Genomic DNA, 26,812 nt, shown 5'->3' with positions numbered 1-26,812 from the left:
ACAGAGTAGGATAACATAAGGAACACACCTATTATAAAGAAATGACATTAGGATTCTCTTTTTAACCTGTTCCTTAAAACACTAGTGTTTAGGAAATCTAATGGAGGCAGAAGCAGTCAAGGATAGCTTAGGGTTAGAGTAGGGTTAGGGTTAGTGTTAGGGTACGGCTTAGGGTATGGGTTCGCGTACGGCGTAGGGTATGGTTTAGGCTTAGGGTTAGGGTTAGTTTTGGGGTTAGAGCTCGGTTTAGGGTACGGGTTAAGATTAGGGTACGTGTTAGGGTTAGGGTAGGGGATAGGTTTAGGGTACACGTTAGGGTTAGGTTATTTATTAACCCTATCCCTCTCTCTAGATACCACTTAGCACTTAAAGGAATATTAGTTGGGGTCCAGCCATGGAGAAGAGTTTAGACACTAGGATAAGATAAGGAACACACCCATAATAAAGAAATCACTTTGGGATTCTCTTTTTAATCTGTTCCTTAAAACACTAGTGTTTAGGAAATCTATTGGAGGCAGAAGCAGTCAAGGGTAGCTTAGGTTTAAGGTTAGGGTTAGGGATAGGGTTAGGATACGGCTTAGGGTACGGGTTCGGCTAAGGCGTAGAGTATGGGTTAGGGTTAGGGTTAGGGTTAGTTTTAGAGTTAGGGCTCGGTTTTCGGAACAGTTAGGATTAGGTTACGTTTTAGGGTTAGGGTACGCGTTAGGGTTAGGGTACGCGTTAGGGTTAGGGTATGTATTAAACCTACCCCACTCTCTAGATACCACTTAGCATGTAAAGGTATATTTTTTGGGGTCCAGCCATGGAGAAGAGTTTAGACACTAGGATAAGATAAGGAACACACCCATTATAAAGGAATCACATTAGGATTCTCTTTTTAACCTGTTTCTTAAAACACTAGTGCTTAGGAAATCTATTGGAGGCAGAAGCACTCAAGGCTAGCTTAGGGTTAGGGTTAGGGTTATGGTTAGGGTACGGCTTAGGGTACGGATTCGGGTACGGCATAGGGTATGTGTTAGAGTTAGTGTTAGAGTTAGTTTTAGGGTTAGGGCTCGGTTTAGGGTACGGGTTATGGTTAGGGTACGCATTAGGTTTCGTGTATTTATTAAACCTATCCCACATTCTAGATAACACTTAGCACATAAAGGAATATTATTTGGGGTCCAGCCATGGAGAAGTGTTTAGACAGTAGGAAAAGATAAGGAACACACCCATTATAAAGAAATCACATTAGGATTCTCTTTTCAACCTGTTCCTTAAAACACTAGGGCTTAGGAAATCTATGTGAGGCATAAGCAGTCAAGGGTAGCTTCGGGTTAGTGTTAGGGTTAGGGTTAGTGTTAGGGTACGGCTTAGGGTACAGATTCGGGTACGGGTTCGAGTATTGGTTAGGGTTAGTTTTCGGGTTAGTTTTAGGTTTATGGCTCGGTTTACGGTAAAGGTTAGGATTTGGGTACATTTTAGGGTAATGGTAGGGGATAGGGTTAGGGTACACGTTAGGGTTAGGGTATTTATTAAACCTATCCCACTCTCTAGATACCACTTAGCACATAAAGGAATATTATTTTCGGTCAGGCCATGGAGATTAGTTTAGTCACTAGGATAAGATAAGGAACACACCCATTATAAAGAAATCACATTGGGATGCTCTTTTTAATCTGTTTCTTAAAACACTAGTGTTTAGGAAATCTATTGGAGGCAGAAGCAGTCAAGGATAGCTTAGGGTTAGAGTTAGGGTTAGGAATAGTGTTAGGGTACGGCTTAGGTTACGGGTTCGCGTACGGCGTAGGGTATGGTTTAGGCTTAGTGTTAGGGTTAGTTTTGCGGTTAGGGCTCGGTTTAGGGTACGGGTTAAGATTAGGGTACGTGTTAGGGTTAGGGTAGGGGATAGGATTATGGTACACGTTAGGATTAGGTTATTTATTAACCCTATCCCTCTCTCTAGATACCACTTAGCACTTAAAGGAATATTATTTGGGGTCCAGCCATGGAGAAGAGTTTAGACACTAGGATAAGATAAGGAACACACCCATAATAAAGAAATCACTTTGGGATTCTCTTTTTAATCTGTTCCTTAAAACACTAGTGTTTAGGAAATCTATTGGAGGCAGAAGCAGTCAAGGGTAGCTTAGGTTTAAGGTTAGGGTTAGGGTTAGGGTTAGGGTACGGCTTAGGGTATGAGTTCGGCTACGGCGTAGAGTATGGGTTAGGGTTAGGGTTAGGGTTAGTTTTAGAGTTAGGGCTCGGTTTTCAGAACAGGTTAGGATTAGGTTACGTTTTAGGGTTAGGGTTAGGGTACGCGTTAGGGTTAGGGTATTTATTAAACCTATCCCACTCTCTAGACACCACTTAGCATGTAAAGGAATATTATTTGGGTCCAGCCATGGAGAAGAGTTTAGACACTAGGATAAGATAGGAACACACCCATTATAAAGAAATCACATTAGGATTCTCTTTTTAACCTGTTCCTTAAAACACTAGTGCTTAGGAAATCTATTGGAGGCAGAAGCAGTCAAGGGTACCTTAGGGTTAGGGTTAGGGTTAGGGTACGGCTTATGGTTCGGGTTCGGTTACGGGTTTGGGTACGTCGTAGGGTATGGTTTAGGGTTAGGTTTAGGGTTAGTTTTTCGGTTAGGGCTCGGTTTAGGGTACAGGTTATTATTAGGGTACCTGTTAGTGTAACGGTAATGGAAAGGGTCAGGGTACGCGTTAGGGTTAGGGTATTTATTAAACCTATCCCACTCTCTAGATACCACTTAGCACGTAAAGAATATTATTTGGGATCCAGCCATGTAGGTGTGTTTAAACATTAGGATAAGATAAGGAACACATCCATTATAAAGAAATCACATTGGGATTCTCTTTTTAAACTGTTCCTTAAAACACTAGTGCTTAGGAAATCTATTGGAGGCAGAAGCAGTCAAGGGCACCTTAGGGTTAGGGTTAGGGTTAGGGTACGGCTTATGGTTCGGGTTCGGTTACGGGTTTGGGTACGTCGTAGGGTATGGTTTAGGGTTAGGTTTAGGGTTAGTTTTAGGGTTAGGGCTCGGTTTAGGGTACAGGTTAGGATTAGGGTACGGGTTAGGGTAACGGTAATGGATAGGGTTAGGGTACGCGTTAGGGTTAGGGTATTTATTAAACCTATCCCAATCTCTAGATAACACTTAGCACGTAAAGAATATTATTTGGGATCCAGCCATGTAGGAGTGTTTAAACATTAGGATAAGATAAGGTACACACCCATTATAAAGAAATCACATTAGGATTCTCTTTTTAACCTGTTCCTTAAAACACTAGTGCTTAGGAAATCTATTGGAGGCAGAAGCAGTCAAGGGTAGCTTAGGGTTAGGGTTAGGGTACGGCTTAGGGTACGTGTTCGGGTACGGCGTAGAGTATGGGTTAGGGTTAGTGTTAGGGTTAGTTTTAGTGTTAGGGCTCGGTTTTGGGAACGGGTTAGGATTAGGTTACCTGCTAGGGTTACGGTAGGAGTTAGGATTAGTGTACGCGTTAGGGTTAGGGTATTTATTAAACCTATCCCACTCTCTACATACCACTTAGCACGTAAAGGAATATTATTTGGGGTCCAGCCATGGAGAAGAGTTTAGACACTAGGATAAGTTATGTAACACACCCGTTATATAGGAATCACATCACGATTATCTTTTTAACCTGTTCCTTAAAACACTAGTGCTTAGGAAATCTATTGGAGGCAGAAGCAGTCAAGGGTACCTTAGGGTTAGGGTTAGTGTACGGCTATGGTACAGGTTCGGATACGTCGTAGGTATGGTTTAGGGTTAGGGTTAGCATTAGTTTTAGGGTTAGGTCTAGGTTTAGGGTACAGGTTAGGATTACGTTAAGTGTTAGGGTTAGGGTAGGGGTTAGGGTTAATGTACGCGTTAGGGTTATGGTATTTATTAAACCTGTCCCACTCTCTAGATACCACTTAGTATGTAAAGGAATATTATTTGTGGTTCCCCCATGGAGAAGAGTTTACACACTAGGATAAGATAAGGAACACACCCATTATAAAGAAATCACATTAGGATTCTCTTTTTAACCTGTTCCTTAAAACACTAGTGCTTAGGAAATCTACTGGAGTCAGAAGGAGTCAAGGGTAGCTTAGGGTTAGCGTTAGTGTTAGGGTACGACTTAGGGTACGGATTCGGGTATGGGTTCGGGTACGGCGTAGGGTATGGGTTAGGGTTACATTAGTTTTAGGGTTAGGGCTCGGTTTAGGGTACGGTTTAAGATTAGTGTACGTGTTAGTGTTAGGGTAGGAGTTAGGGTTAGGGTATGCGTTAAGGTTAGGTTATTTATTAAACCTATCCCACTCTCTAGATACCACTTAGCACATAAAGGAATATTATTTTGGGTCCAGCAATGGAGAAGAGTTTAGACACTAGTATAAGATAAGGAACAGACCCATAATAAAGAAATCACATTGGGATTCTCTTTTTAACCTGTTCCTTAAAACACTAGTGCTTAGGAAATCTATTGGATGCAGAAGCAGTCAAGGGTAGGTTAGGTTTATGTTTAGGGTTAGGGATAGGGTACTGCTTATGGTTAGGTTTCGGGTACAGGTTCGGATACGGCCTAGGGTATGGGTTAGGATTAGCGTTAGGGTTAGTTTTAGGGTTAGGGACCGGTTTAGGGTACAGGTTAGTATTGGGGTACGTGTTAGGGTTAGGGTAGGGGTTAGGGTTAGGGTACGCGTTAGGGTTAGGGTATTTATTAAATCTATCCCACTCTCTAGATACCACTTAGCACGTAAAGGAATATTATTTAGGGTCCAGCCATGGAGAATAGTTTACACACTAGGATAACATAAGGAACACACTTATAATAAATAAGTGACATAAGGATTCTCTTTTTAACCTGTTCCTTAAAACACTAGGGCTTAGGAAATTTATTGGAGGCAGAAGCACTCAAGGCTAGCTTAGGGTTGGGGTTAGGGTTAGGGTTAGGGTACTGCTTATGGTAAGGTTTCGGGTACGGGTTCGTGTACGGCATAGGGTATGGTTAAGGGTTAGGGGTAGGACTAGTTTTAGGGTTAGGGCTCGGTTTAGGGTACGGGTTAAGATTAGGGTACGTGTTAGGCTTAGGGTAGTGGATAGGGTTAGGTACGCGTTAAGGTTAGGTTATTTATTAAACCTATCCCACTCTCTAGATACCACTTAGCACATAAAGGAATATTATTTTCGGTCCAGCCATGCAGAAGAGTTTAGACACTAGGATAAAATAAGGAACACACCCATAATAAAGAAATCACATTGGGATTCTCTTTTTAATCTGTTCCTTAAAACACTAGTGCTTAGGAAATCTATTGGATGCAGAAGCAATCAAGGCTAGCTTAGGGTTAGGGTTATGTTTAGCGTACAGCTTAGGGTACGGATTCGGGTACGGCATAGGGTATGGGTTAGAGTTAGTGTTAGAGTTAGTTTTAGGGTTAGGGCTCGGTTTAGGGTACGGGTTATGGTTAGTGTACGCTTAGGTTTAGTGTATTTATTAAACCTATCCCACAGTCTAGATAACACTTAGCACGTAAAGGAATATTATTTGGGGTCCAGCCATGGAGAAGTGTTTAGACAGTAGGAAAAGATAAGGAACACACCCATTATAAAGAAATCACATTAGGATTGTCTTTTTAACCTGTTCCGTAAAACACTAGGGCTTAGGAAATCTATGTGAGGCATAAGCAGTCAAGGGTAGCTTCGGGTTAGTGTTAGGGTTAGGGTTAGTGTTAGGGTACGGCTTAGGGTACGGATTCGGGTACGGGTTCGAGTATGGGTTAGGGTTAGTTTTCGGGTTAGTTTTAAGGTTAGAGCTCGGTTTAGGGTAAAGGTTAGGATTAGGGTACGTTTTAGGGTAATGGTAGGGGATAGGGTTAGGGTACGCGTTAGGGTTAGGGTATTTATTAAACCTATCCCACTCTCTAGATACCACTTAGCACATAAAGGAATATTATTTTCGGTCAGGCAATGGAGATCAGTTTAGTCACTAGGATAAGATAAGGAACACACCCATAATAAAGAAATCATATTGGGATTCTCTTTTTAATCTGTTCCTTAAAACACTAGTGTTTAGGAAATCTATTGGAGGCAGAAGCAGTCAAGGGTAGCTTAGGGTTAGAGTTAGGGTTAGGGTACTGCTTATGGTACGGGTTCGGGTACGGGTTCGGGTACGGCGTAGGGTAAGGGTTAGGTTTAGGGTTAGGGTTAGTTTTAGGGTTAGGGATCGGTTTAGGGTACGGGTTAGGATAGGTGTACGTGTTAGGGTTAGGGTAGGGGTTAGGGTTAGGGTACGCGTTAGGGTTAGGGTATTTATTAAACCTATCCCAATCTCTAGATACCACTTAGCATGTAAAGGAATATTATTTGGGATCCAGCCATGGAGAATAGTTTACACACTAGGATAACATAAGTAACACACTTATAATAAATAAGTGACATAAGGATTCTCTTTTTAACCTGTTCCTTAAAACACTAGTGCTTAGGAAATCTAATGGAGGTAGAAGCAGTCAAGGGTAGCTTAGGGTTAGCGTTAGGGTTAGGGTACGTCTTAGGGTACGGGTTCGGGTATGGCTTAGGTTTTGTTTTAGGGTTAGGATTAGGGTCAGGGCTCGGTTTAGGATACGGAATAGGATTAGTGTAGGTGTTAGGGTTAGGATAGGGGTTAGGGTTAGGGTACGTGTTAGGTTTAGGGTATTTATTAAACCTATCCCACTCTCTAGATACCACTTAGAACGTACAACAGTATTATTTGGAATCCAGCCTTAGAAAAGAGTTTAGACACTAGGATTGGATAAGGAACACACCCATTATAAAGAAATCACATTAGGATTCTCTTTTTAATCTGTTTCTTAAAAGACTAGTGCTTAGGAAATCTATTGGAGGCAGAAGCAGTGAAGGGTCCCTTAGGGTAAGGGATAGGGTTAGGGTACTGCTTATGGTAAAGTTTCGGGTACGGGTTCGGGTACGGTGTAGGGTATGAGTTAGGGTTAGGGTTAGTTTTAGGGTTAGGGATCGGTTTAGGGTACGGGTTAGTACTGGGGTATGTGTTAGGGTTATGGTAGGGGTTAGGGTTAGGGTATGCATTAGGGTTAGGGTATTTATTAAACCTATCCCAATCTCTGTATACCACTTAGCACGTAAAGGAATATTATTTGTGGTCCAGCCATGGAGAATAGTTTACAGACTAGGATAACATAAGGAACACACCTATTATAAAGAAATGACATTAGGATTCTCTTTTTAACCTGTTCCTTAAAACACTAGTGTTTAGGAAATCTATTGGAGGCAGAAGCAGTCAAGGATAGCTTAGGGTTAGAGTTAGGGTTAGGGTTAGTGTTAGGGTACGGCTTAGGGTATGGGTTCGCGTACGGCGTAGGGTATGGTTTAGGCTTAGGGTTAGGGTTAGTTTTGGGGTTAGGGCTCGGTTTAGGGTACGGGTTAAGATTAGGGTATGTGTTAGGGTTAGGGTAGGGGATAGGATTAGGGTACACGTTAGGGTTAGGTTATTTATTAACCCTATCCCTCTCTCTAGATATCACTTAGCACTTAAAGGAATATTAGTTGGGGTCCAGCCATGGAGAAGAGTTTAGACACTAGGATAAGATAAGGAACACACCCATAATAAAGAAATCACTTTGGGATTCTCTTTTTAATCTGTTCCTTAAAACACTAGTGTTTAGGAAATCTATTGGAGGCAGAAGCAGTCAAGGGTAGCTTAGGTTTAAGGTTAGGGTTAGGGATAGGGTTAGGGTACGGCTTAGGGTACGGGTTCGGCTAAGGCGTAGAGTATGGGTTAGGGTTAGGGTTAGGGTTAGTTTTAGAGTTAGGGCTCGGTTTTCGGAACAGGTTAGGATTAGGTTACGTTTTAGGGTTAGGGTACGCGTTAGGGTTAGGGTACGCGTTAGGGTTAGGGTATGTATTAAACCTACCCCACTCTCTAGATACCACTTAGCATGTAAAGGAATATTATTTGGGGTCCAGCCATGGAGAAGAGTTTAGACACTAGGATAAGATAAGGAACACACCCATTATAAAGGAATCACATTAGGATTCTCTTTTTAACCTGTTTCTTAAAACACTAGTGCTTAGGAAATCTATTGGAGGCAGAAGCAGTCAAGGCTAGCTTAGGGTTAGTGTTAGGGTTATGGTTAGGGTACGGCTTAGGGTACGGATTCGGGTACGGCATAGGGTATGTGTTAGAGTTAGTGTTAGAGTTAGTTTTAGGGTTAGGGCTCGGTTTAGGGTACGGGTTATGGTTAGGGTACGCATTAGGTTTCGTGTATTTATTAAACCTATCCCACATTCTAGATAACACTTAGCACGTAAAGGAATATTATTTGGGGTCCAGCCATGGAGAAGTGTTTAGACAGTAGGAAAAGATAAGGAACACACCCATTATAAAGAAATCACATTAGGATTCTCTTTTCAACCTGTTCCTTAAAACACTAGGGCTTAGGAAATCTATGTGAGGCATAAGCAGTCAAGGGTAGCTTCGGGTTAGTGTTAGGGTTAGGGTTAGTGTTAGGGTACGGCTTAGGGTACAGATTCGGGTACGGGTTCGAGTATGGGTTAGGGTTAGTTTTCGGGTTAGTTTTAGGTTTATGGCTCGGTTTAGGGTAAAGGTTAGGATTAGGGTACATTTTAGGGTAATGGTAGGGGATAGGGTTAGGGTACACGTTAGGGTTAGGGTATTTATTAAACCTATCCCACTCTCTAGATACCACTTAGCACATAAAGGAATATTATTTTCGGTCAGGCCATGGAGATTAGTTTAGTCACTAGGATAAGATAAGGAACACACCCATTATAAAGAAATCACATTGGGATTCTCTTTTTAATCTGTTCCTTAAAACACTAGTGTTTAGGAAATCTATTGGAGGCAGAAGCAGTCAAGGATAGCTTAGGGTTAGAGTTAGGGTTAGGAATAGTGTTAGGGTACGGCTTAGGGTACGGGTTCGCGTACGGCGTAGGGTATGGTTTAGGCTTAGTGTTAGGGTTAGTTTTGCGGTTAGGGCTCGGTTTAGGGTACGGGTTAAGATTAGGGTACGTGTTAGGGTTAGGGTAGGGGATAGGATTATGGTACACGTTAGGATTAGGTTATTTATTAACCCTATCCCTCTCTCTAGATACCACTTAGCACTTAAAGGAATATTATTTGGGGTCCAGCCATGGAGAAGAGTTTAGACACTAGGATAAGATAAGGAACACACCCATAATAAAGAAATCACTTTGGGATTCTCTTTTTAATCTGTTCCTTAAAACACTGGTGTTTAGGAAATCTATTGGAGGCAGAAGCAGTCAAGGGTAGCTTAGGTTTAAGGTTAGGGTTAGGGTTAGGGTTAGGGTACGGCTTAGGGTATGAGTTCGGCTACGGCGTAGAGTATGGGTTAGGGTTAGGGTTAGGGTTAGTTTTAGAGTTAGGGCTCGGTTTTCAGGACAGGTTAGGATTAGTTTACGTTTTAGGGTTAGGGTTAGGGTACGCGTTTGGGTTAGGGTATTTATTAAACCTATCCCACTCTCTAGACACCACTTAGCATGTAAAGGAATATTATTTGGGTCCAGCCATGGAGAAGAGTTTAGACACTAGGATAAGATAGGAACACACCCATTATAAAGAAATCACATTAAGATTCTATTTTTAACCTGTTCCTTAAAACACTAGTGCTTAGGAAATCTATTGGAGGCAGAAGCAGTCAAGGGTACCTTAGGGTTAGTGTTAGGGTTAGGGTACGGCTTATGGTTCGGGTTCGGTTACGGGTTTTGTTACGTCGTAGGGTATGGTTTAGGGTTAGGTTTAGGGTTAGTTTTGCGGTTAGGGCTCGGTTTAGGGTACAGGTTATTATTAGGGTACCTGTTAGGGTAACGGTAATGGATAGGGTCAGGGTACGCATTAGGGTTAGGGTATTTATTAAACCTATCCCACTCTCTAGATACCACTTAGCACGTAAAGAATATTATTTGGGATCCAGCCATGTAGGTGTGTTTAAACATTAGGATAAGATAAGGAACACATCCATTATAAAGAAATCACATTGGGATTCTCTTTTTAATCTGTTCCTTAAAACACTAGTGCTTAGGAAATCTATTGGAGGCAGAAGCAGTCAAGGGCACCTTAGGGTTAGGGTTAGGGTTAGGGTACGGCTTATGGTTCGGGTTCGGTTACGGGTTTGGGTACGTCGTAGGGTATGGTTTAGGGTTAGGTTTAGGGTTAGTTTTAGGGTTAGGGCTCGGTTTAGGGTACAGGTTAGGATTAGGGTACGGGTTAGGGTAACGGTAATGGATAGGGTTAGGGTACGCGGTAGGGTTAGGATATTTATTAAACCTATCCCACTCTCTAGATACCACTTAGCACGTAAAGAATATTATTTGGGATCCAGCCATGTAGGAGTGTTTAAACATTAGGATAAGATAAGGTACACACCCATTATAAAGAAATCACATTAGGATTCTCTTTTTAACCTGTTCCTTAAAACACTAGTGCTTAGGAAATCTATTGGAGGCAGAAGCAGTCAAGGGTAGCTTAGGGTTAGGGTTAGGGTTAGGGTACGGCTTAGGGTACGTGTTCGGGTACGGCGTAGAGTATGGGTTAGGGTTAGTGTTAGGGTTAGTTTTAGTGTTAGGGCTCGGTTTTGGGAACGGGTTAGGATTAGGTTACCTGCTAGGTTTAGGGTAGGAGTTAGGATTAGTGTACGCGTTAGGGTTAGGGTATTTATAAAACCTATCCCACTCTCTACATACCACTTAGCACGTAAAGGAATATTATTTGGGGTCCAGCCATGGAGAAGAGTTTAGACACTAGGATAAGTTATGTAACACACCCGTTATATAGGAATCACATCACGATTATCTTTTTAACCTGTTCCTCAAAACACTATTGCTTAGGAAATCTATTGGAGGCAGAAGCAGTCAAGGGTAGGTTAGGGTTATGTTTAGGGTTAGGGATAGGGTACTGCTTATGGTTAGGTTTCGGGTACAGGTTCGGATACGGCCTAGGGTATGGGTTAGGATTAACGTTAGGGTTAGTTTTAGGGTTAGGGACCGGTTTAGGGTACAGGTTAGTATTGGGGTACGTGTTATGGTTAGGGTAGGGGTTAGGGTTAGTGTAAGCGTTAGGTTTAGGGTATTTATTAAACCTATCCCACTCTAGACACCACTTAGCATGTAAAGGAATATTATTTGGGTCCAGCCATGGAGAAGAGTTTAGACACTAGGATAATATAGGAAAACACCCATTATAAAGAAATCACATTAGGATTCTATTTTTAACCTGTTCCTTAAAACACTAGTGCTTAGGAAATCTATTGGAGGCAGAAGCAGTCAAGGGTACCTTAGGGTTAGGGTTAGGGTTAGGGTACGGCTTATGGTTCGGGTTCGGTTACGGGTTTGGGTACGTCGTAGGGTATGGTTTAGGGTTATGTTTAGGGTTAGTTTTGCGGTTAGGGCTCGGTTTAGGGTACAGGTTATTATTAGGGTACCTGTTAGGGTAACGGTAATGGATAGGGTCAGGGTACGCGTTAGGGTTAGGGTATTTATTAAACCTATCCCACTCTCTAGATACCACTTAGCACGTAAAGAATATTATTTGGGATCCAGCCATGTAGGTGTGTTTAAACATTAGGATAAGATAAGGAACACATCCATTATAAAGAAATCACATTAGGATTCTCTTTTTAACATGTTCCTTAAAACACTAGTGCTTAGGAAATCTATTGGAGGCAGAAGCAGTCAAGGGTAGCTTAGGGTTAGGGTTAGGGTATGGCATAGGGTACGGCTTAGTGTACGGGTTCGGGTACGGCGTAGGGTATGGGTTAGGGTTAGTGTTGGGTTAGATATAGGGTTAGGGCTCGGTTTAGGGTACAGTTTAGGATTAGGTTACGTGTTACGGTTAGGGTAGGCGTTAGGGTTAAGGTACGTGTTAGGTTTTGGGTATTTATTAAACCTATCCCACTCTCTAGATACCACTTAGCACGTAAAGAATATTATTTGGGATCCAGCCATGTAGGAGTGTTTAAACATTAGGATAAGATAAGGTACACACCCATTATAAAGAGATCACATTAGAATTCTCTTTTTAACCTGTTCCTTAAAACACTAGTGCTTAGGAAATCTATTGGAGGCAGAAGCAGTCAAGGGTAGCTTAGGGTTAGGTTTAGGGTTAGGGTACGGCTTAGGGTACGTGTTCGGGTACGGCGTAGAGTATGGGTTAGGGTTAGTGTTAGGGTTAGTTTTAGTGTTAGGGCTCGGTTTTGGGAACGGGTTAGGATTAGGTTACCTGCTAGGGTTAGGGTAGGAGTTAGGATTAGTGTACGCGTTAGGGTTAGGGTATTTATTAAACCTATCCCACTCTCTACATACCACTTAGCACGTAAAGGAATATTATTTGGGGTCCAGCCATGGAGAAGAGTTTAGACACTAGGATAAGTTACGTAACACACCCGTTATATAGGAATCACATGACGATTATATTTTTAACCTGTTCCTTAAAACACTAGTGCTTAGGAAATCTATTGGAGGCAGAAGCAGTCAAGGGTACCTTAGGGTTAGGGTTAGTGTACGGCTATGGTACAGGTTCGGATACGTCGTAGGTATGGTTTAGGGTTAGGGTTAGCATTAGTTTTAGGGTTAGGTCTAGGTTTAGGGTTCAGGTTAGGATTACGTTAAGTGTTAGGGTTAGGGTAGGGGTTAGGGTTAATGTACGCGTTAGGGTTAGGGTATTTATTAAACCTGTCCCACTTTCTAGATACCACTTAGTATGTAAAGGAATATTATTTGTGGTTCCCCCATGGAGAAGAGTTTACACACTAGGATAAGATAAGGAACACACCCATTATAAAGAAATCACATTAGGATTCTCTTTTTAACCTGTTCCTTAAAACACTAGAGCTTAGGAAATCTACTGGAGTCAGAAGGAGTCAAGGGTAGGTTTGGGTTAGCGTTAGTGTTACGGTACGACTTAGGGTACGGATTCGGGTATGGGTTCGGTTACGGCGTAGGGTATGGGTTAGGGTTACATTAGTTTTAGGGTTAGGGCTCGGTTTAGGGTACGGTTTAAGATTAGTGTACGTGTTAGTGTTAGGGTAGGAGTTAGGGTTAGGGTACGCATTAAGGTTAGGTTATTTATTAAACCTATCCCACTCTCTAGATACAACTTAGCACATAAAGGAATATTATTTTGGGTCCAGCAATGGAGAAGAGTTTAGACACTAGTATAAGATAAGGAACACACCCATAATAAAGAAATCACATTGGGATTCTCTTTTTAACCTGTTCCTTAAAACACTAGTGCTTAGGAAATCTATTGGATGCAGAAGCAGTCAAGGGTAGGTTAGGGTTATATTTAGGGTTAGGGATAGGGTACTGCTTATGGTTAGGTTTCGGGTACAGGTTCGGATACGGCCTAGGGTATGGGTTAGGATTAGCGTTAGGGTTAGTTTTAGGGTTAGGGACCGGTTTAGGGTACAGGTTAGTATTGGGGTACGTGTTAGGGTAAGGGTAGGGGTTAGGGTTAGGGTATGCGTTAGGGTTAGGGTATTTATTAAATCTATCCCACTCTCTAGATACCACTTAGCACGTAAAGGAATATTATTTGGGGTCCAGCCATGGAGAATAGTTTACACACTAGGATAACATAAGGAACACACCTATTATAAAGAAATCACATTAGGATTCTCCTTTTAACCTGTTCCTTAAAACACTAGTGCTTAGGAAATTTATTGGAGGCAGAAGCAGTCAAGGCTAGCTTAGGGTTGGGGTTAGGGTTAGGGTTAGGGTACGGCTTAGGGTATGGATTCGGGTACGGCATAGGGCACGTGATAGGGTTAGGGTTAGAGTTAGTTGTAGGGTTAGGGCTCAGTTTAGGTTACGGATTAGGATTAGGGTACGTGTTAGGGTTAGGGTAGGGGTTAGGGTTAGGGTACGCATTAGGTTTAGGGTATTTATTAAACCTATCCCACACTCTAGATAACACTTAGCACGTAAAGGAATATTATTTGGGGTCCAGCCATGGAGAAGTGTTTAGACAGTAGGAAAAGATAAGGAACACACCCATTATAAAGAAATCACATTAGGATTCTCTTTTTAACCTGTTCCGTAAAACACTAGGGCTTAGGAAATCTATGTGAGGCATAAGCAGTCAAGGGTAGCTTCGGGTTAGTGTTAGGGTTAGGGTTAGTGTTAGGGTACGGCTTAGGGTACGGATTCGGGTACGGGTTCGAGTATGGGTTAGGGTTAATTTTCGGGTTAGTTTTAAGGTTAGAGCTCGGTTTAGGGTAAAGGTTAGGATTAGGGTACGTTTTAGGGTAATGGTAGGGGATAGGGTTAGGGTACACGTTAGGGTTAGGGTATTTATTAAACTTATCCCACTCTCTAGATACCACTTAGCACATAAAGGAATATTATTTTCGGTCAGGCCATGGAGATTAGTTTAGTCACTAGGATAAGATAAGGAACACACCCATTATAAAGAAATCACATTGGGATTCTCTTTTTAATCTGTTCCTTAAAACACTAGTGTTTAGGATATCTATTGGAGGCAGAAGCAGTCAAGGATAGCTTAGGGTTAGAGTTAGGGTTAGGGTTAGTGTTAGGGTACGGCTTAGGGTATGGGTTCGCGCACGGCGTAGGGTATGGTTTAGGCTTAGGGTTAGGGTTAGTTTTGGGGTTAGGGCTCGGTTTAGGGTACGGGTAAAGATTAGGGTACGTGTTAGGGTTACGGTAGGGGATAGGATTAGGGTACACGTTAGGGTTAGGTTATTTATTAACCCTATCCCTCTCTCTAGATACCACTTAGCACTTAAAGGAATATTATTTGGGGTCCAGCCATGGAGAAGAGTTTAGACACTAGGATAAGATAAGGAACACACCCATAATAAAGAAATCACTTTGGGATTCTCTTTTTAATCTGTTCCTTAAAACACTAGTGTTTAGGAAATCTATTGGAGGCAGAAGCAGTCAAGGGTAGCTTAGGTTTAAGGTTAATGTTAGGGTTAGGGTTAGGGTACGGCTTAGAGTACGGGTTCGGCTAAGGCGTAGAGTATGGGTTAGGGTTAGGGTTAGTTTTAGAGTTAGGGCTCGATTTTCGGAAAAGGTTAGGATTAGGTTACGTTTTAGGGTTACGGTACGCGTTAGGGTTAGGGTACGCGTTAGGGTTAGGGTATTTATTAAACCTACCCCACTCTCTAGATACCACTTAGCATGTAAAGGAATATTATTTGGGGTCCAGCCATGGAGAAGAGTTTAGACACTAGGATAAGATAAGGAACACACCCATTATAAAGGAATCACATTAGGATTCTCTTTTTAACCTGTTTCTTAAAACACTAGTGCTTAGGAAATCTATTGGAGGCAGAAGCAGTCAAGGCTAGCTTAGGGTTAGGTTAGGGTTATGGTTAGGGTATGGCTTAGGGTACGGATTCGGGTACGGCATAGGGTATGTGTTAGAGTTAGTGTTAGAGTTAGTTTTAGGGTTAGGGCTCGGTTTAAGGTACGGGTTATGGTTAGGGTACGCATTAGGTTTCGTGTATTTATTAAACCTATCCCTCATTCTAGATAACACTTAGCACATAAAGGAATATTATTTGGGGTCCAGCCATGGAGAAGTGTTTAGACAGTAGGAAAAGATAAGGAACACACCCATTATAAAGAAATCACATTAGGATTCTCTTTTCAACCTCTTCCTTAAAACACTAGGGCTTAGGAAATCTATGTGAGGCATAAGCAGTCAAGGGTAGCTTCGGGTTAGTGTTAGGGTTAGGGTTCGTGTTAGGGTATGGCTTAGGGTACAGATTCGGGTACGGGTTCGAGTATGGGTTAGGGTTAGTTTTCGGGTTAGTTTTAGGTTTATGGCTCGGTTTAGGGTAAAGGTTAGGATTAAGGTACGTTTTAGGGTAATGGTAGGGGATAGGGTTAGGGTACACGTTAGGGTTAGTGTATTTATTAAACCTATCCCACTCTCTAGATACCACTTAGCACATAAAGGAATATTATTTTCGGTCAGGCCATGGAGATTAGTTTAGTCACTAGGATTAGATAAGGAACACACCCATTATAAAGAAATCACATTGGGATTCTCTTTTTAATCTGTTCCTTAAAACACTAGTGTTTAGGAAATCTATTGGAGGCAGAAGCAGTCAAGGATAGCTTAGGGTTAGAGTTAGGGTTAGGATTAGTGTTAGGGTGCGGCTTAGGGTACGGGTTCGCGTACGGCGTAGGGTATGGTTTAGGCTTAGTGTTAGGGTTAGTTTTGCGGTTAGGGCTCGGTTTAGGGTACGGGTTAAGATTAGGGTACGTGTTAGGGTTAGGGTAGGGGATAGGATTATGGTACACGTTAGGATTAGGTTATTTATTAACCCTATCCCTCTCTCTAGATACCACTTAGCACTTAAAGGAATATTATTTGGGGTCCAGCCATGGAGAAGAGTTTAGACACTAGAATAAGACAAGGAACACACCCATAATAAAGAAATCACTTTGGGATTCTCTTTTTAATCTGTTCCTTAAAACACTAGTGTTTAGGAAATCTATTGGAGGCAGGAGCAGTCAAGGGTAGCTTAGATTTAAGGTTAGGGTTAGGGTTAGGGTTAGGGTACGGCTTAGGGTATGATTTCGGCTACGGCGTAGAGTATGGGTTAGGGTTAGGGTTAGGGTTAGTTTTAGTGTTAGGGCTCGGTTTTAAGAACAGGTTAGGATTAGGTTACGTTTTAGGGTTAGGGTACGCGTTAGGGTTAGGGTACGCGTTAGGGTTAGGGTATTTATTAAACCTATCCCACTCTCTAGATACCACTTAGCATGTAAAGGAATATTATTTGGGTCCAGCCATGGAGAAGAGTTTAGACACTAGGATAAGATAGGAACACACCCATTATAAAGAAATCACATTAGGATTCTATTTTTAACCTGTTCTTTAAAACACTAATGCTTAGGAAATCTATTGGAGGCAGAAGCAGTCAAGGGTACCTTAGGGTTAGGGTTAGGGTTAGGGTACGGCTTATGGTTCGGGTTCGGTTACGGGTTTGGGTACGTCGTAGGGTATGGTTTAGGGTTAGGTTTAGGGTTAGTTTTGCGGTTAGGGCTCGGTTTAGGGTACAGGTTATTATTAGGGTACCTGTTAGGGTAATGGTAATGGATAGGGTCAGGGTACGCGTTAGGGTTAGGGTCTTTATTAAACCTATCCCACTCTCTAGATACCACTTAGCACGTAAAGAATATTATTTGGGATCCAGCCATGTAGGTGTGTTTAAACATTAGGATAAGATAAGGAACACATCCATTATAAAGAAATCACATTAGGATTCTCTTTTTAACATGTTCCTTAAAACACTAGTGCTTAGGAAATCTATTGGAGGCAGAAGCAGTCAAGGGTAGCTTAGGGTTAGGGTTAGGGTATGGCATAGGGTACGGCTTAGTGTACGGGTTCGGGTACGGCGTAGGGTATGGGTTAGGGTTAGTGTTGGGTTAGATATAGGGTTAGGGCTCGGTTTAGGGTACAGTTTAGGATTAGGTTACGTGTTACGGTTAGGGTAGGCGTTAGGGTTAAGGTACGTGTTAGGTTTAGGTTATTTATTAAACCTATCCCACTCTCTAGGTACCACTTAGCATGTAAAGGAATATTATTTGGGTCCAGCCATGGAGAAGAGTTTAGACACTAGGATTAGATAGGAACACACCCATTATAAAGAAATCACATTAGGATTCTATTTTTAACCTGTTCCTTAAAACACTAGTGCTTAGGAAATCTATTGGAGGCAGAAGCAGTCAAGGGCACCTTAGGGTTAGGGTTAGGGTTAGGGTACGGCTTATGGTTCGGGTTCGGTTACGGGTTTGGGTACGTCGTAGGGTATGGTTTAGGGTTAGGTTTAGGGTTAGTTTTAGGGTTAGGGCTCGGTTTAGGGTACAGGTTAGGATTAGGGTACGGGTTAGGGTAACGGTAATGGATAGGGTTAGGGTACGCGTTAGGGTTAGGGTATTTATTAAACCTATCCCACTCTCTAGATACCACTTAGCACGTAAAGAATATTATTTGGGATCCAGCCATGTCGGAGTGTTTAAACATTAGGATAAGATAAGGTACACACCCATTATAAAGAAATCACATTAGGATTCTCTTTTTAACCTATTCCTTAAAACACTAGTGCTTAGGAAATCTATTGGAGGCAGAAGCAGTCAAGGGTAGCTTAGGGTTAGGGTTAGGGTTAGGGTACGGCTTAGGGTACGTGTTCGGGTACGGCGTAGAGTATGGGTTAGGGTTAGGTTTAGGGTTAGTTTTAGTGTTAGGGCTCGGTTTTGGGAACGGGTTAGGATTAGGTTACCTGCTAGGGTTAGGGTAGGAGTTAGGATTAGTGTACGCGTTAGGGTTAGGGTATTTATAAAACCTATCCCACTCTCTACATACCACTTAGCACGTAAAGGAATATTATTTGGGGTCCAGCCATGGAGAAGAGTTTAGACACTAGGATAAGTTACGTAACACACCCGTTTATATAGGAATCACATCACGACTATCTTTTTAACCTGTTCCTTAAAACACTAGTGCTTAGGAAATCTATTGGAGGCAGAAGCAGTCAAGGGTGCCTTAGGGTTAGGGTTAGTGTACGGCTATGGTACAGGTTCGGATACGTCGTAGGTATGGTTTAGGGTTAGGGTTAGCATTAGTTTTAGGGTTAGGTCTAGGTTTAGGGTACAGGTTAGGATTACGTTAAGTGTTAGGTTTAAGGTAGGGGTTAGGGTTAATGTACGCCTTAGGGTTAGGGTATTTATTAAACCTGTCCCACTCTCTAGATACCACTTAGTATGTAAAGGAATATTATTTGTGGTTCCCCCATGGAGAAGAGTTTACACACTAGGATAAGATAAGGAACACCCCCATTATAAAGAAATCACATTAGGATTCTCTTTTTAACCTGTTCCTTAAAACACTAGTGCTTAGGAAATCTATTGGAGTCAGAAGGAGTCAAGGGTAGCTATGGGTTAGCGTTAGTGTTAGGGTACGACTTAGGGTACGGATTCGGGTATGGGTTCGGGTACGGCGTAGGGTATGGGTTAGGGTTACATTAGTTTTAGGGTTAGGGCTCGGTTTAGGGTACGGTTTAAGATTAGTGTACGTGTTAGTGTTAGGGTAGGAGTTAGGGTTAGGTTACGCGTTAAGGTTAGGTTATTTAATAAACCTATCCCACTCTCTAGATACCACTTAGCACATAAAGGAATATTTTTTGGGTCCAGCAATGGAGAAGACTTTAGACACTAGTATAAGATAAGGAACACACCCATAATAAAGAAATCACTTTGGGATTCTCTTTTTAACCTGTTCCTTAAAACACTAGTGCTTAGGAAATCTATTGGATGCAGAAGCAGTCAAGGGTAGGTTAGGGTTATGTTTACGGTTAGGGATAGGGTACTGCTTATGGTTAGGTTTCGGGTACAGGTTCGGATACGGCCTAGGGTATGGGTTAGGATTAGCGTTAGGGTTAGTTTTAGGGTTAGGGACCGGTTTAGGGTACAGGTTAGTATTGGGGTACGTGTTAGGGTTAGGGTAGGGGTTAGGGTTAGGGTACGCGTTAGGGTTAGGGTATTTATTAAATCTATCCCACTCTCTAGATACCACTTAGCACGTAAAGGAATATTATTTGGGGTCCAGCCATGGAGAATAGTTTACACACTAGGATAACATAAGGAACACACCTATTATAAAGAAATCACATTAGGATTCTCCTTTTAACCTGTTCCTTAAAACACTAGTGCTTAGGAAATTTTTTGGAGGCAGAAGCAGTCAAGGCTAGCTGAGGGTTGGGGTTAGGGTTAGGGTTAGGGTACGGCTTAGGGTACGGATTCGGGTACGGCATAGGGCATGTGATAGGGTTAGGGTTAGAGTTAGTTGTAGGGTTAGGGCTCAGTTTAGGTTACGGATTAGGATTATGATAGGTGTTAGGGTTGGGGTAGGGGTTAGGGTTAGGGTACGCATTAGGTTTAGGGTATTTATTTAACCTATCCCACACTCTATATAACACTTAGGATGCAAAGGAATATTATTTGGGGTCCAGGCATGGAGAAGAGTTTAGACAGTAGGAAAAGATAAGGAACACACCCATTATGAAGAAATCACATTAGGATTCTCTTTTTAACCTGTTCCTTAAAACACTAATGCTTAGGAAATCTATTGGATGCAGAAGCAGTCAAGGGTAGCTTAGGGTTAGGGTTAGGGTTAGGGTTAGGGTACTGCTTATGGTAAGGTTTCGGGTACGGGTTCGTGTACGGCATAGGGTATGGTTTAGGGTTAGGGGTAGGACTAGTTTTAGGGTTAGGGCTCGGTTTAGGGTACGGGTTAAGATTAGGGTACGTGTTAGGCTTAGGGTAGTGGATAGGGTTAGGGTACGCGTTAAGGTTAGGTTATTTATTAAACCTATCCCACTCTCTAGATACCACTTAGCACATAAAGGAATATTATTTTCGGCCCAGCCATGCAGAAGAGTTTAGACACTAGGATAAAATAAGGAACACACCCATAATAAAGAAATCACATTGGGATTCTCTTTTTAATCTGTTCCTTAAAACACTAGTGCTTAGGAAATCTATTGGAGGCAGAAGCAATCAAGGCTAGCTTAGGGTTAGGGTTAGGGTTATGTTTAGGGTACGGCTTAGGGTACGGATTCGGGTACGGCATAGGGTATGGGTTAGAGTTAGTGTTAGAGTTAGTTTTAGGGTTAGGGCTCAGTTTAGGTTACGGGTTATGGTTAGTGTACGCTTAGGTTTAGTGTATTTATTAAACCTATCCCACACTCTAGATAACACTTAGCACGTAAAGTAATATTATTTGGGGTCCAGCCATGGAGAAGTGTTTAGACAGTAGGAAAAGATAAGGAACACACCCATTATAAAGAAATCACATTAGGATTCTCTTTTTAACCTGTTCCGTAAAACACTAGGGCTTAGGAAATCTATGTGAGGCATAAGCAGTCAAGGGTAGCTTCGGGTTAGTGTTAGGGTTAGGGTTAGTGTTAGGGTACGGCTTAGGGTACGGATTCGGGTACGGGTTCGAGTATGGGTTTGGGTTAGTTTTCGGGTTAGTTTTAAGGTTAGAGCTCGGTTTAGGGTAAAGTTTAGGATTAGGGTACGTTTTAGGGTAATGGTAGGGGATAGGATTAGGGTACACGTTAGGGTTAGGGTATTTATTAAACCTATCCCACTCTCTAGATACCACTTAGCACATAAAGGAATATTATTTTCGGTCAGGCCATGGAGATTAGTTTAGTCACTAGGATAAGATAAGGAACACACCCATTATAAAGAAATCACATTGGGATTCTCTTTTTAATCTGTTCCTTAAAACACTAGTGTTTAGGAAATCTATTGGAGGCAGAAGCAGTCAAGGATAGCTTAGGGTTAGAGTTAGGGTTAGGATTAGTGTTAGGGTACGGCTTAGGGTACGGGTTCGCGTACGGCGTAGGGTATGGTTTAGGCTTAGTGTTAGGGTTAGTTTTGCGGTTAGGGCTCGGTTTAGGGTACGGGTTAAGATTAGGGTACGTGTTAGGGTTAGGGTAAGGGATAGGATTATGGTACACGTTAGGATTAGGTTATTTATTAACCCTATCCCTCTCTCTAGATACCACTTAGCACTTAAAGGAATATTATTTGGGGTCCAGCCATGGAGAAGAGTTTAGACACTAGGATAAGATTAGGAACACACCCATAATAAAGAAATCACTTTGGGATTCTCTTTTTAATCTGTTCCTTAAAACACTAGTGTTTAGGAAATCTATTGGAGGCAGAAGCAGTCAAGGGTAGCTTAGGGTTAGAGTTCGGCTTAGGATACTGCTTATGGTACGGGTTCGGGTACGGGTTGGGGTACGGCGTAGGGTAAGGGTTAGGTTTAGGGTTAGGGTTAGTTTTAGGGTTAGGGATCGGTTTAGGGTACGGGTTAGGATAGGTGTACGTGTTAGGGTTAGGGTAGGGGTCAGGGTTAGGGTACACGTTAGGGTTAGGGTATTTATTAAACCTATCCCAATCTCTAGATACCACTTAGCATGTAAAGGAATATTAGTTGGGATCCAGCCATGGAGAATAGTTTACACACTAGGATAACATAAGGAACACACTTATAATAAATAAGTGACATAAGGATTCTCTTTTTAACCTGTTCCTTAAAACACTAGTGCTTAGGAAATCTAATGGAGGTAGAAGCAGTCAAGGGTAGCTTAGGGTTAGCGTTAGGGTTAGGGTACGTCATAGGGTACGGGTTCGGGTATGGCTTAGGTTTTGTTTTTGGGTTAGGATTAGGGTTAGTTTTAGGGTTAGGGCTCGGTTTAGGGTACGGATTACGATTAGTGTAGGTGTTAGGGTTAGGATAGGGGTTAGGGTTAGGGTACACGTTAGGTTTAGGTATTTATTAAACCTATCCCTCTCTCTAGATACCACTTAGAACGTACAACAGTATTGTTTGGAATCCAGCCTTAGAAAAGAGTTTAGACACTAGGATTGGATAAGGAACACACCCATTATAAAGAAATCACATTAGGATTCTCTTTTTAATCTGTTTCTTAAAACACTAGTGCTTAGGAAATCTATTGGAGGCAGAAGCAGTGAAGGGTCCCTTAGGGTAAGGGATAGGGTTAGGGTACTGCTTATGGTAAAGTTTCGGGTACGGGTTCGGGTACGGTGTAGGGTATGAGTTAGGGTTAGGGTTAGTTTTAGGGTTAGGGATCGGTTTAGGGTACGGGTTAGTACTGGGGTATGTGTTAGGGTTATGGTAGGGGTTAGGGTTAGGGTATGCATTAGGGTTAGGGTATTTATTAAACCTATCCCAATCTCTATATACCACTTAGCACGTAAAGGAATATTATTTGTGGTCCAGCCATGGAGAATAGTTTACAGACTAGGATAACATAAGGAACACACCTATTATAAAGAAATGACATTAGGATTCTCTTTTTAACCTGTTCCTTAAAACACTAGTGTTTAGGAAATCTATTGGAGGCAGAAGCAGTCAAGGATAGCTTAGGGTTAGAGTTAGGGTTAGGGTTAGTGTTAGGGTACGGCTTAGGGTATGGGTTTGCGCACGGCGTAGGGTATGGTTTAGGCTTAGGGTTAGGATTAGTTTTGGGGTTAGGGCTCGGTTTAGGGTACGGGTTAAGATTAGGGTACGTGTTAGGGTTACGGTAGGGGATAGGATTAGGGTACACGTTAGGGTTAGGTTATTTATTAACCCTATCCATCTCTCTAGATACCACTTAGCACTTAAAGGAATATTAGTTGGGGTCCAGCCATGGAGAAGAGTTTAGACACTAGGATAAGATAAGGAACACACCCATAATAAAGAAATCACTTTGGGATTCTCTTTTTAATCTGTTCCTTAAAACACTAGTGTTTAGGAAATCTATTGGAGGCAGAAGCAGTCAAGGGTAGCTTAGGTTTAAGGTTAGGGTTAGGGTTAGGGTTAGGGTACGGCTTAGAGTACGGGTTCGGCTAAGGCGTAGAGTATGGGTTAGGGTTAGGGTTAGTTTTAGAGTTAGGGCTCGGTTTTCGGAACAGGTTAGGATTAGGTTACGTTTTAGGGTTACGGTACGCGTTAGGGTTAGGGTACGCGTTAGGGTTAGGGTATTTATTAAACCTACCCCACTCTCTAGATACCACTTAGCATGTAAAGGAATATTATTTGGGGTCCAGCCATGGAGAAGAGTTTAGACACTAGGATAAGATAAGGAACACACCCATTATAAAGGAATCACATTAGGATTCTCTTTTTAACCTGTTTCTTAAAACACTAGTGCTTAGGAAATCTATTGGAGGCAGAAGCAGTCAAGGCTAGCTTAGGGTTAGGGTTAGGGTTATGGTTAGGGTATGGCTTAGGGTACGGATTCGGGTACGGCATAGTGTATGTGTTAGAGTTAGTGTTAGAGTTAGTTTTAGGGTTAGGGCTCGGTTTAGGGTACGGGTTATGGTTAGGGTACGCATTAGGTTTCGTGTATTTATTAAACCTATCCCACATTCTAGATAACACTTAGCACATAAAGGAATATTATTTGGGGTCCAGCCATGGAGAAGTGTTTAGACAGTAGGAAAAGATAAGGAACACACCCATTATAAAGAAATCACATTAGGATTCTCTTTTCAACCTGTTCCTTAGAACACTAGGGCTTAGGAAATCTATGTGAGGCATAAGCAGTCAAGGGTAGCTTCGGGTTAGTGTTAGGGTTAGGGTTAGTGTTAGGGTACGGCTTAGGGTACAGATTCGGGTACGGGTTCGAGTATGGGTTAGGGTTAGTTTTCGGGTTAGTTTTAGGTTTATGGCTCGGTTTAGGGTAAAGGTTAGGATTAAGGTACGTTTTAGGGTAATGGTAGGGGATAGGGTTAGGGTACACGTTAGGGTTAGTGTATTTATTAAACCTATCCCACTCCCTAGATACCACTTAGCACATAAAGGAATATTAATTTCGGTCAGGCCATGGAGATTAGTTTAGTCACTAGGATAAGATAAGGAACACACCCATTATAAAGAAATCACATTGGGATTCTCTTTTTAATCTGTTCCTTAAAACACTAGTGTTTAGGAAATCTATTGGAGGCAGAAGCAGTCAAGGATAGCTTAGGGTTAGAGTTAGGGTTAGGATTAGTGTTAGGGTGCGGCTTAGGGTACGGGTTCGCGTACGGCGTAGGGTATGGTTTAGGCTTAGTGTTAGGGTTAGTTTTGCGGTTAGGGCTCGGTTTAGGGTACGGGTTAAGATTAGGGTACGTGTTAGGGTTAGGGTAGGGGATAGGATTATGGTACACGTTAGGATTAGGTTATTTATTAACCCTATCCCTCTCTCTAGATAGCACTTAGCACTTAAAGGAATATTATTTGGGGTCCAGCCATGGAGAAGAGTTTAGACACTAGGATAAGATAAGGAACACACCCATAATAAAGAAATCACTTTGGGATTCTCTTTTTAACCTGTTCCTTAAAACACTAGTGTTTAGGAAATCTATTGGAGGCAGAGCAGTCAAGGGTAGCTTAGGTTTAAGGTTAGGGTTAGGGTTAGGGTTAGGGTACGGCTTAGGGTATGAGTTCGGCTACGGCGTAGAGTATGGGTTAGGGTTAGGGTTAGGGTTAGTTTTAGAGTTAGGGCTCGGTTTTAAGAACAGTTTAGGATTAGGTTACGTTTTAGGGTTAGGGTACGCGTTAGGGTTAGGGTACGCGTTAGGGTTAGGGTATTTATTAAACCTATCCCACTCTCTAGATACCACTTAGCATGTAAAGGAATATTATTTGGGTCCAGCCATGGAGAAGAGTTTAGACACTAGGATAAGATAGGAACACACCCATTATAAAGAAATCACATTAGGATTCTATTTTTAACCTGTTCCTTAAAACATTAGTGCTTAGGAAATCTATTGGAGGCAGAAGCAGTCAAGGGTACCTTAGGTTTAGGGTTAGGGTTAGGGTACGGCTTATGGTTCGGGTTCGGTTACGGGTTTGGGTACGTCGTAGGGTATGGTTTAGGGTTAGGTTTAGGGTTAGTTTTGCGGTTAGGGCTCGGTTTAGGGTACAGGTTATTATTAGGGTACCTGTTAGGGTAACGGTAATGGATAGGGTCAGGGTACGCGTTAGGGTTAGGGTATTTATTAAACCTATCCCACTCTCTAGATACCACTTAGCACGTAAAGAATATTATTTGGGATCCAGCCATGTAGGTGTGTTTAAACATTAGGATAAGATAAGGAACACATCCATTATAAAGAAATCACATTAGGATTCTCTTTTTAACATGTTCCTTAAAACACTAGTGCTTAGGAAATCTATTGGAGGCAGAAGCAGTCAAGGGTAGCTTAGGGTTAGGGTTAGGGTATGGCATAGGGTACGGCTTAGTGTACGGGTTCGGGTACGGCGTAAGGTATGGGTTAGGGTTAGTTTTGGGTTAGATATAGGGTTAGGGATCGGTTTAGGGTACAGTTTAGGATTAGGTTACGTGTTACGGTTAGGGTAGGCGTTAGGGTTAAGGTACGTGTTAGGTTAGGTTATTTATTAAACCTATCCCACTCTCTAGGTACCACTTAGCATGTAAAGGAATATTATTTGGGTCCAGCCATGGAGAAGAGTTTAGACACTAGGATTAGATAGGAACACACCCATTATAAAGAAATCACATTAGGATTCTATTTTTAACCTGTTCCTTAAAACACTAGTGCTTAGGAAATCTATTGGAGGCAGAAGCAGTCAAGGGCACCTTAGGGTTAGGGTTAGGGTTAGGGTACGGCTTATGGTTCGGGTTCGGTTACGGGTTTGGGTACGTCGTAGGGTATGGTTTAGGGTTAGGTTTAGGGTTAGTTTTAGGGTTAGGGCTCGGTTTAGGGTACAGGTTAGGATTAGGGTACGGGTTAGGGTAACGGTAATGGATAGGGTTAGGGTACGCGTTAGGGTTAGGGTATTTATTAAACCTATCCCACTCTCTAGATACCACTTAGCACGTAAAGAATATTATTTGGGATCCAGCCATGTCGGAGTGTTTAAACATTAGGATAAGATAAGGTACACACCCATTATAAAGAAATCACATTAGGATTCTCTTTTTAACCTATTCCTTAAAACACTAGTGCTTAGGAAATCTATTGGAGGCAGAAGCAGTCAAGGGTAGCTTAGGGTTAGGTTAGGGTTAGGGTACGGCTTAGGGTACGTGTTCGGGTACGGCGTAGAGTATGGGTTAGGGTTAGGTTTAGGGTTAGTTTTAGTGTTAGGGCTCGGTTTTGGGAACGGGTTAGGATTAGGTTACCTGCTAGGGTTAGGGTAGGAGTTAGGATTAGTGTACGCGTTAGGGTTAGGGTATTTATAAAACCTA

The sequence above is a fragment of the Eschrichtius robustus genome, chromosome 5 (genome assembly GCF_028021215.1).
Source record: "Eschrichtius robustus isolate mEscRob2 chromosome 5, mEscRob2.pri, whole genome shotgun sequence".
Taxonomy (NCBI): Eukaryota; Metazoa; Chordata; class Mammalia; order Artiodactyla; family Eschrichtiidae; genus Eschrichtius; species Eschrichtius robustus.
Note: the sequence above shows the minus strand (reverse complement) of the source record.